The sequence below is a fragment of the Helicoverpa zea genome, chromosome 11 (genome assembly GCF_022581195.2).
Source record: "Helicoverpa zea isolate HzStark_Cry1AcR chromosome 11, ilHelZeax1.1, whole genome shotgun sequence".
NCBI classification, from domain to species: Eukaryota; Metazoa; Arthropoda; class Insecta; order Lepidoptera; family Noctuidae; genus Helicoverpa; species Helicoverpa zea.
Window position 1 is genome coordinate 11,768,488 of NC_061462.1, and position 9,138 is coordinate 11,777,625.

The 9,138-nt window shown below is 37.2% G+C and overlaps 4 non-coding genes and 1 pseudogene across 4 annotated transcripts; 2 read left to right on the forward strand and 3 right to left on the reverse strand.

Annotated features, from left to right (window-relative positions):
* Window positions 1-793: 793 nt before the first annotated feature.
* LOC124634786 lies at window positions 794-912 on the forward strand. The gene has a single exon (XR_006984921.1). It is a non-coding gene; the product is annotated as a 5S ribosomal RNA (ribosomal RNA).
* Window positions 913-1,084: 172 nt separating this feature from the next.
* On the reverse strand, window positions 1,085-1,203 carry LOC124634798. Its single transcript, XR_006984932.1, has one exon. It is a non-coding gene; the product is annotated as a 5S ribosomal RNA (ribosomal RNA).
* Window positions 1,204-2,729: 1,526 nt separating this feature from the next.
* LOC124634789 lies at window positions 2,730-2,844 on the reverse strand (annotated as a pseudogene).
* Window positions 2,845-4,560: 1,716 nt separating this feature from the next.
* Window positions 4,561-4,679, reverse strand: LOC124634782. The gene has a single exon (XR_006984917.1). It is a non-coding gene; the product is annotated as a 5S ribosomal RNA (ribosomal RNA).
* Window positions 4,680-5,340: 661 nt separating this feature from the next.
* LOC124634778 lies at window positions 5,341-5,459 on the forward strand. The gene has a single exon (XR_006984913.1). It is a non-coding gene; the product is annotated as a 5S ribosomal RNA (ribosomal RNA).
* Window positions 5,460-9,138: the final 3,679 nt, after the last annotated feature.

A 9,138-nucleotide genomic window follows, 5' to 3' on the forward strand; every position in this document is an offset into this window, starting at 1 on the left:
CATATTTCCTTACTCAGTGATCTTTCTATAGCAGAAAAGTCAATGAGCCCAATTTCTTTACAATCAAGTTCCGCTACTAAATAGTAGGCAAGTACTATTATTTTTTAATAGGAACTTCCTCTAAAAAGATTGATTAAGTACTTCGACCTGTATGCCAAGATTATTTCCTTAGAATTAGGAAGCTATTAGTTAGATCATTGATTAGTCACTTTTTGGGTGGGCATAGCATAACTCTATAGTCTGTTTTTTAATCTCGTAGACTAAATTGACACTTGCAAAATGTCAAACTTCCAAATAATTTTGCTAGCTCTGTGGTGCAGTGTTGTACTTACGATACCGGTACGTTGAATCGTAACTTTTTACAATAAGTCATCCTGAAATAATGGGCTTATCCTTGATGATTACGCATGGCTTTGCGTGGTCAGATATCCCTGGCAGTTTGTAGCACGTCGTACAGCCATGTGTACGTACGTGAATTTTAAATATAAAACTTTGAATGAATATTAAATTCGTCTATTATAGATAAAAAGTTACGATTCAACGAACCGGTATCGTAAGTACAACACTGCACCACAGAGCTAGCAAAATTATTAGAAAGTTTGACATTTTGCAAGTGTCAATTTAGTCTACGAGATTAAAAAACAGACTATAAGTGGGCATTTTTTTTTTACCTAGTGGTAATAAATGGTAAAAAAATAACCGTACAACACAGTTCAATGAATCTGAAACTGCTACGTCATTCCTATCCACTGTTTGAACAAAAGTCATTTTTGTTTATTTTGGTACTGTTGACGCCAACGTCCATACCACGTTGAATACACCGGTTCTCGTCCAATCACCGAAGTTAAGCAACATCGGGCGCGGTCAGTACTTGGATGGGTGACCGCCTGGGAACACCGCGTGACGTTGGCTTTTTATTGCCCAGAAAAATAATTTTGACAGCATTTCTTAAACTATCCATATTTTTATACGATCGTTAAAATCAAATCATTTATTTTTCTATCCTTAAGGAGAGAATTACTGAATGAAAAGTAGTTGAGATTAAATAAGAATTAAAAAAAATGGTTCAGTTAGGACTACAAAAAGCCAACGTCACGCGGTGTTCCCAGGCGGTCACCCATCCAAGTACTGACCGCGCCCGATGTTGCTTAACTTCGGTGATCGGACGAGAACCGGTGTATTCAACGTGGTATGGACGTTGGCGAAAGATAAGACGAAATGTAGAAACACAATCTTTGTGGAAATAGAAATTTTTATATAAAAAAATTCATACAGAACAAGAAAAATCATACAGAACTTACCTACATACGCCTGACGTTCCAGTAATAAAATGATGTGGCCTTGAATTTTACAAATAAAACTACATAATATTACCTACCAATTGCTTAGGTAAATAAAAATAATTTGTAAGCATAGAAACCACGTTGTTATCAATTTAAACATGCCGTTACTCAATGAAAGAAACTCGAACCTCTTAATCGCACTTTCCTTGAATACAAATTATCCGCGAAGTGAATCATCATTATCTACCTAGAGCTAGCCCTTTCCATACTATGTTGGGGTCGGCTTCCAGTCTAACCGAATGCAGCTGAGTACCAGTGTTTTACAAGGAGCAATTGCCTATCTGACCTCCTCACCCGGTTACCCGGGCAACCGAAGATGTAGGTACAATTACAGCCGAGACCTACAGTTTATCTTGCCATAGTGGATAAGGAAACTTTACAATTACCTACATAATAGACATGTTTCTAATTTTATCAAACAAAATGTTGTATGTTATTTCCTTGTGGGTAACTAAATATTTGCCTTGTGACTTAATAGAAACTGACTTCACAAAACACGGATAGGGACAAAGTAAAACTTTGAAAAGGAGTCGGAGGCAAATTAATCACAGTCGACAGACATAGTGCGACAGATCTGCAGACACCGACTTCTAAAGCCATGTGAAAAGTTTTATTTTGTCTCTTGCAGTGTTTTATGAAGTCGGTTCCTGTCATCATCTCCCGAGCCTTTTCCCAACTATGTTGTTTTACAAGTGAGTCGAGCGTGAAGTTACAGTTAAAAATATATCATATCTTCACCGTCGTGAAGTCACGCGCGTTTTTTTTCTAAGGCCGGCAATTCACGGACCGCTTGATGCAGTCAGGGGCGACAGCTTCAATCATCCCAAGCCTGAATTCAGTCCGAATCATTTGCAACTGCTCGAGCGTGAACTCTGCAGTTCACTGTGCAGTCGACAGCTTGAAGCTATCGCCCCTGACTGTTTCTAGCGGTCCGTGTATTGACGGCCTAAACCTACATAATAGGAACTAGCTCCAGCTAGAAATACAATAGGTAGGTATGCAGTTATAGGAAGGGTGCTTTTGTCGTAAGTTAATATGCAAACAATGCATCGAAAGTGTAAATTTAAATCATGATTAAATGCAAGATTAACCAGTTAATTTATTTATAGTCAGAATTTCAAGGGTATTAGAGTATTGACACGGCATAAGCATTGCATATGAACCAGAATTAGTTTCCTTGTTCACTTATTAATCATTTATCTACTGCTTAGCTTATTTATTTGTGTTTATTTTTAGCTTGATAAATTGATGAAATCTTCATAAAAATGCAAGATTCTAAACATTAATTTAAATAAATTGACTATATAAAACACTATTTAACAAAGTTTACATTTCAGATTTCATAGTACAAAGATATTTAAAAAAATACCAGGAAGAGCAGCAAAAAGCCAAACGCGGTGTTCCCAGGCGGTCACCCATCCAAGTACTGACCGCGCCCGATGTTGCTTAACTTCGGTGATCGGACGAGAACCGGTGTATTCAACGTGGTATGGACGTTGGCGATAGTGGACTCGAAATGTACAAACATTATTTTGGTTCGAACAATGGATAGAATGGGAATGACGTAGCGTACAATACGGTGCACTTTACGACACGTTCGACACGTGCACGTTCAGACAGACCGGCTCGGAGAGCAGAGCAAATTCTTAACACGTTGAAAATTGAGTACTTAGTATTTGAAGTAACGTTTATTTTTGCATGCGCACTGCTTTTGCGCCTCGACGGCGCAATGGTCATCATGCCGGACTGCCGAACCTGAGGTCCCGGGTTCGATTCCCGGTTCGGTCGACATTTGTGTGATGAGCATGCTTGTTGGCCATGGTCTGGGTGTTATAATTTGTATTCATAAATAAGTATATATGTAGCTATATGTAGTTTATCAGTTGTGTTAGCACCCATAACACAAGTTAATTAATAACTTACCATGGGGCTAGCCGACCGTGTGTGAAAAGTGTCCCGACATTATTTATTTATTTATTTTATTTATTTTATTTTGTCATTGAGTATGCTCGAATGCGCTCGGTGTGAAATAATAAGAGGAGCCGACCGGCTCCGATCGTGTATTTTTTCTTGACGTTTGGCTCCGCTTGCATGCTCTTTAATGCTCGCGCAGCCGATCGACTCCGGTCTGTGTGAAAAGAAAAATGCGCGCCGATGCTCTCCGACCCGGTCTATCTGAAATTCTGAACGGACCCTAGCTATGTTATCCACTTCAAACACACGACCGACAGTTTTAAATTCTCAATGTTTTTTTTATGTGTCTTTTCCAATTGAGAAAATCTGAAGAGCAATAGTTTTCACAACCGAAAGGAGAATGGGCGAAATGTTTGGATGTTGGTCTACCCCCCCTCTAGTAATGAGTCATACATCATTTGAAAGGTCTTTTCAAGCGTTATATTTTGTACTAACATACTACTTATCAAATCTTAGTACTTTAGATGTTAGAACATGTTTAAGGTTTCCTTTTTATCGATACGGGCTTTCGAGATAGTTCTTAGATTCCTTCTCTAGTAATGAATTATTATATATCACTGGAAAGGCCTTTTTAAATAGAACATTTTGTATGAACATACCTCAAACGAATTACAAGTACTTTAGAAGCTAGAGCTTATTTTAGATAATATTATCGATAGTTAGTTTCAAGTTCTTAGATTCCTTCTCTAGTAATGAATCATATATCACTGGAAAGGCCTTTTTAAATAGAACATTTTGTATGAACATACCTATAACGAATTATAAGTACTTTAGAAGCTAGAGCTTATTTTGGATTATATTATCGATAGTTAGTTTCAAGTTCTTAGATTTCTTCTCTATTAATGAATTATATATCACTGGAAAGGCCTTTTTAAATAGAACATTTCGTACTAAAATACCTCTAACAAATTGTCAGTACTTTAGAAGCTACAGCAGATTTTAGACATAGTTATTATTTCACTAAACACGTTCTAACTCCCTAAATACTAACAAATGACAATCGCCGCCATACAAGAAAATACTCTACATAACACAAGCTTTCTATTGAAATATCACTTAATGCTAGAGGAGAGGTAGACCAAAACGCTCATTGTCCTTTACTTTTACTATAACTATTGCAAAGGAAAAGTGACTTTTGGCTGCAAAGTCTGTTTTGTTATCTGTTTGTTTGTAGTTTAATTCCTAATGCAAGTCATGAGTTTACTTAGTTCCGAAAAAAAAATTGTTTAGTTGGGCAACAAAAAGCCAACGTCACGCGGTGTTCCCAGGCGGTCACCCATCCAAGTACTGACCGCGCCCGATGTTGCTTAACTTCGGTGATCGGACGAGAACCGGTGAATTCAACGTGGTATGGACGTTGGCGACAGCTGAATCGAAATAATCAGCAATCTTTTTATTATAATTAAATAAATGATTGTTCTAAAAAAAACAAGGCTATTACAAATACTTAGGTAAACATCCTTTCAGTCTTTGTCGGCGAGTAGATGGGCTATCATGCAATAATCAGGCACTTGTCACTCTAATGTTTTGCTAAGGGGCGCCGCCGATGTGTAGGAACTTACTGTAGTTTCATTTTTATAATATTTACTTAGAGATGATGTTACCAAGAAGAGGTGGAGTCAGACAAAATGAGTATTATTTTTGATTCTATGTAATAAAAAATGCAAAGATTCTAATAAAAAAATGCAACAATAAGGAAAAGGTGTCTGAACTGTGTGAAGAATAAATCAGTACCATAATATCATTTTTCATCAGCTTTGAAGGTAAAAAACTTCTACTACAAACTTTTTGAAGATTTTTTTTACGGCACTAGTTAGTAGTAATAAACACCTATGAATCCATTTCTAGAACCTACCTAATTGTTTTGTTCTTTAATTAGAATTATGGCAGTTTAACCTTGACCGCTAAAAATAAACCTTCTAGCCACGCAAATGGGTTTTAAAATACTCCGCGTTTTAATTCCATTTGAATATATAATTAATAGGTACTGCAGAAAGGAACTAATAATTTCGTCCTGCCCATCGCCAACGTCCATACCACGTTGAATACACCGGTTCTCGTCCGATCACCGAAGTTAAGCAACATCGGGCGCGGTCAGTACTTGGATGGGTGACCGCCTGGGAACACCGCGTGACGTTGGCTTTTTGTTGCCAAACGAAATGATTTTATTTTTTTTAAACATATTTTGTGAAGACAAGTTACAGAAAAAAGTCGAATACAAAAACCAACATAGCAGTTCAAAGTCATTTTTATCTTCTGGTTTTGCAAGCGAAACAGTGACTTTCAGTTGCAAATGTTAAGTTTGTAATTTCAAATTAGTAAACTTATGTCTATAATGCCTTGGAAGATGGGAAGGTCTTTGGTGTGGGACGCAACCTGCGTCGACACTCTTGCACCTTCCCACCTTCCCAGAACCGCGAGCTGTGTCGGTGCAGCTGCTGCAGCCGCGGAAAACCTCAAACCTCGCAAATATGTAAACCTCACCGGCAATTACCTTCATGTTTGAGCCGTTGGAGACCTGAAACCTTAGGACCGTGACCACCGTGGGGCCCAAGCGCCCATAAAAGAAATTCGCATGTGATTAGTGGAGTTCACCCTGGACAAAAGGCTGGCCTATATGTACTTCGGTCAAAGAATTTGCATTGCCATTCAGCGTGGCATTCAGCATCTTTACAATTATTCAGAACATTATGTAAGTAATATCAATAATTAATTAACAATTGACAGATCATCATGACGCCAACACATCTGTTATGAAGTGGCATATTGCGCGATGATGATAATACTCTTATCAGTTCGATGTGACCTGAAATGATAACCTCGTCCAGTTTTTATGCTCCTAAATCACGGACATTGTGATTTGCTTAGCTTAACAATTGTTTGCGAAAATTGTCTTTTGGATATGGACCCATTTTAATTGCGGCCCGGTGTAATTTAAGGGTTATTTCGCTTTTAAAATATGTCAACTAAGTACCAAGGGTTTCGGAAGACACTTTGAATTGGTGGGCACCCTTGTAATCTCAGACTTTCGTTACTAGCCAGTGACCAACTGACTACTCAGTAAGAAGCTGATAGGCCAACAAGCAGTCTTATCAAGCGTAATCGGGTTGTCTGGGTAACTGGGATTTGGTGTTCAGATGGGCGGTCATTTCATGTAAAAGACACTGCTACTCAGCTGCAACATAGTTGCGAAAATGCTGGGCAGATATACCTATAATAAAAAAACAGATGACCTCAACTAAAAAGAAAAAATTAAATTATAAATTTAAAAAAACCCCCGACCCAAAAAAGTACGCAATTAGTATGACAAAAGGTTAAAAACGCTAAACCCTATAAAAAGCAAAAAATAACTTTTAACTCTACGTAAGTACCAACTAAAGCATGTCAGACTAAACTAAATTTTGTCGTGTCGGGGGACCGCTCTAATTTATTAGCCTAACGTTAGAAGTAATTAAGTATATACTACTTATAACTGTGTATATAATTTTGTTTTATACGAATGTTGTAATTAGGTAGGTATCATTTGATTTATGTAAGTATTTTTGAAGGTAAAAAGCGGTCCCCCGACACGTCAAAATTTAGTTTAGTCTGACATGCTTTAGTTGGTACTTACGTAGAGTTAAAAGTTATTTTTTGCTTTTTATAGGGTTTAGCGTTTTTAACCTTTTGTCATACTAATTGCGTACTTTTTTGGGTCGGGGTTTTTTTAAATTTATAATTTTATTTTATTTCATGCTTTTTGAAGGAGCTCCTTAATTTTTCCTTCTTTCAGTTAATTTCTTTTATTTTAAGATGGGGTCGCTCTATGCGATCTCGGCCAAAGGATGCTGTTTAACAATCCTCATAACATACTGGCTCTGGGAGAATTGCACAGATTGAGGAAACATACACCTTTGGTCATTCTAGATTTTCAGCGAAGATATAAATCGGTTTATCCGTTTCATTCCGGCATTCCAGGGTTTCATCCGCCACATCCCATTTCCAGTATCAGGTTCTCGTCAATTGAAGAGAACTAGTCAAGACAAATTCAACGAGCTCAAACTCGATGGGTTTACTAAAAGGCGGTTCAGGGTTACGTCTCCTACCTTCGTGCCCTAACAGCAGACCAGCTCAGTGGTTCCAGAAGACATTAGTGTTTCAAATTTCAGATCCCACACATGCTTGCAAGTAAACTGAGCGTGTAACATTCCTCTCACACCTAACAAACGAGCTGATGACCTTGAAGACCTGAACCGATTTCCACCAAACATAGCTAAGAACACTCCCGAATGACACTCCTTTTAAACAAAAAAAAACGCATTACAATCGGATCATCCGTTTGGGAGCTACGATGCTACATACACACACACACACACACACACACACACAGACACGTCAAACTTATAACACCCCGTCGTTTTTGCGTCGGGGGTTAAAAAGATAAAAAATATACCTACTAAAGATTCTCAAAATTCCTAAAAATAAACATTGCACATGCTGAAGGGCAAAATAAGGAAAAATTCGAAACAGTTTTGTAAACAGTCTGCGTTCACGTCGTGAGCGTCATTGGCATGTAAATGATCGTCTACAACCCATACTTTTTCCAATATCACTAAATGAATGGTATTGCCTGATAGTACGAGCTATATCTTATCATTTTTAGGGTTCCGTACCTCGAAAGGAAAAAACGGAACCCTTATAGGATCACTTTGTTGTCCGTCTGTCTGTCTGTCTGTCTGTCTGTCTGTCTGTCAAGACCCTTTATCTTAAGAACGCGTGAACGTATCAAGCTGAAATTCACATGGAATACTCGGGTCTATTGTCCCTTTAAGTTGTGAAAATATCAAACTTCTAAGCCAAGCCAATCAAAAGATACAACCGATTATGTCGATATTTTCAACAAATTTTCGACACTCGCAAAGGAATCAAAACCTACAGGGTACTTCCCGTAAACTCAGAATCTTGAAATTTGGCATGAAGCATTGTCATATAATGCAAATATAGGAAAAATTGCGAAAATCACATTTTTTTTGTTATATAATATAATAAAAATATTTTAATAAAATGAAACTTACTACCTTATTTCTCACGAACGAATAAAGGTACCAAATTGAAATTTATACCAAATACCTAGGTCTATTGTCCCTTTAAGCAATGAAAAAATCAAACTTCTAAGTTAACGCGATCAAAAGATACAGCAGTTTTACCTACACCTTAGACGAATTTCCGTCACACGCTAGGGAATCAAAACCTACAAGGTACTTCCCGTGAACTCAGAATCTTGAAATTCGGCACGAAGCAACGTTATATAGTACAGATAAAGGAAAAATTACGAAAATGATAAATTTGAAGTTACATAAAATATTAAAATAATATTATTTTTGCTTACATGACATAAAATATTTTTTTAATAATTATAAACTTACTACTTACCCTTTTTCACATGAACGCGTAGAGATATTAAAGTTTTGATAAAAAGTGAAATTCATATCAAACACTTCTTAAATATAATGGCCTCTAAACTGTGAAAATTTTTAAATCATTCAAAGGTCATTGGGCACCTTAGTATGGAAACCATACCCACGGCGGATACGAACGAAATATAGCACAGTATAATGATAAAGGCTCTGATTTACTATGGCATTAGTCGCATCAATGTGAACCATGGGAATCTAGAGAAAATCAGGTGTAAAAATCAAATATTTTCCTCATTTCAATGGGGAATTTAAACGACCACGTTTGACGGATTTGAGAAATCATTTCTTTGTAGTGAAAGAGTATACTCGCCGTTTATTTCCATTGTCATCAGGTCAGGATCTGATGATGGAAATCCTGAGAAATC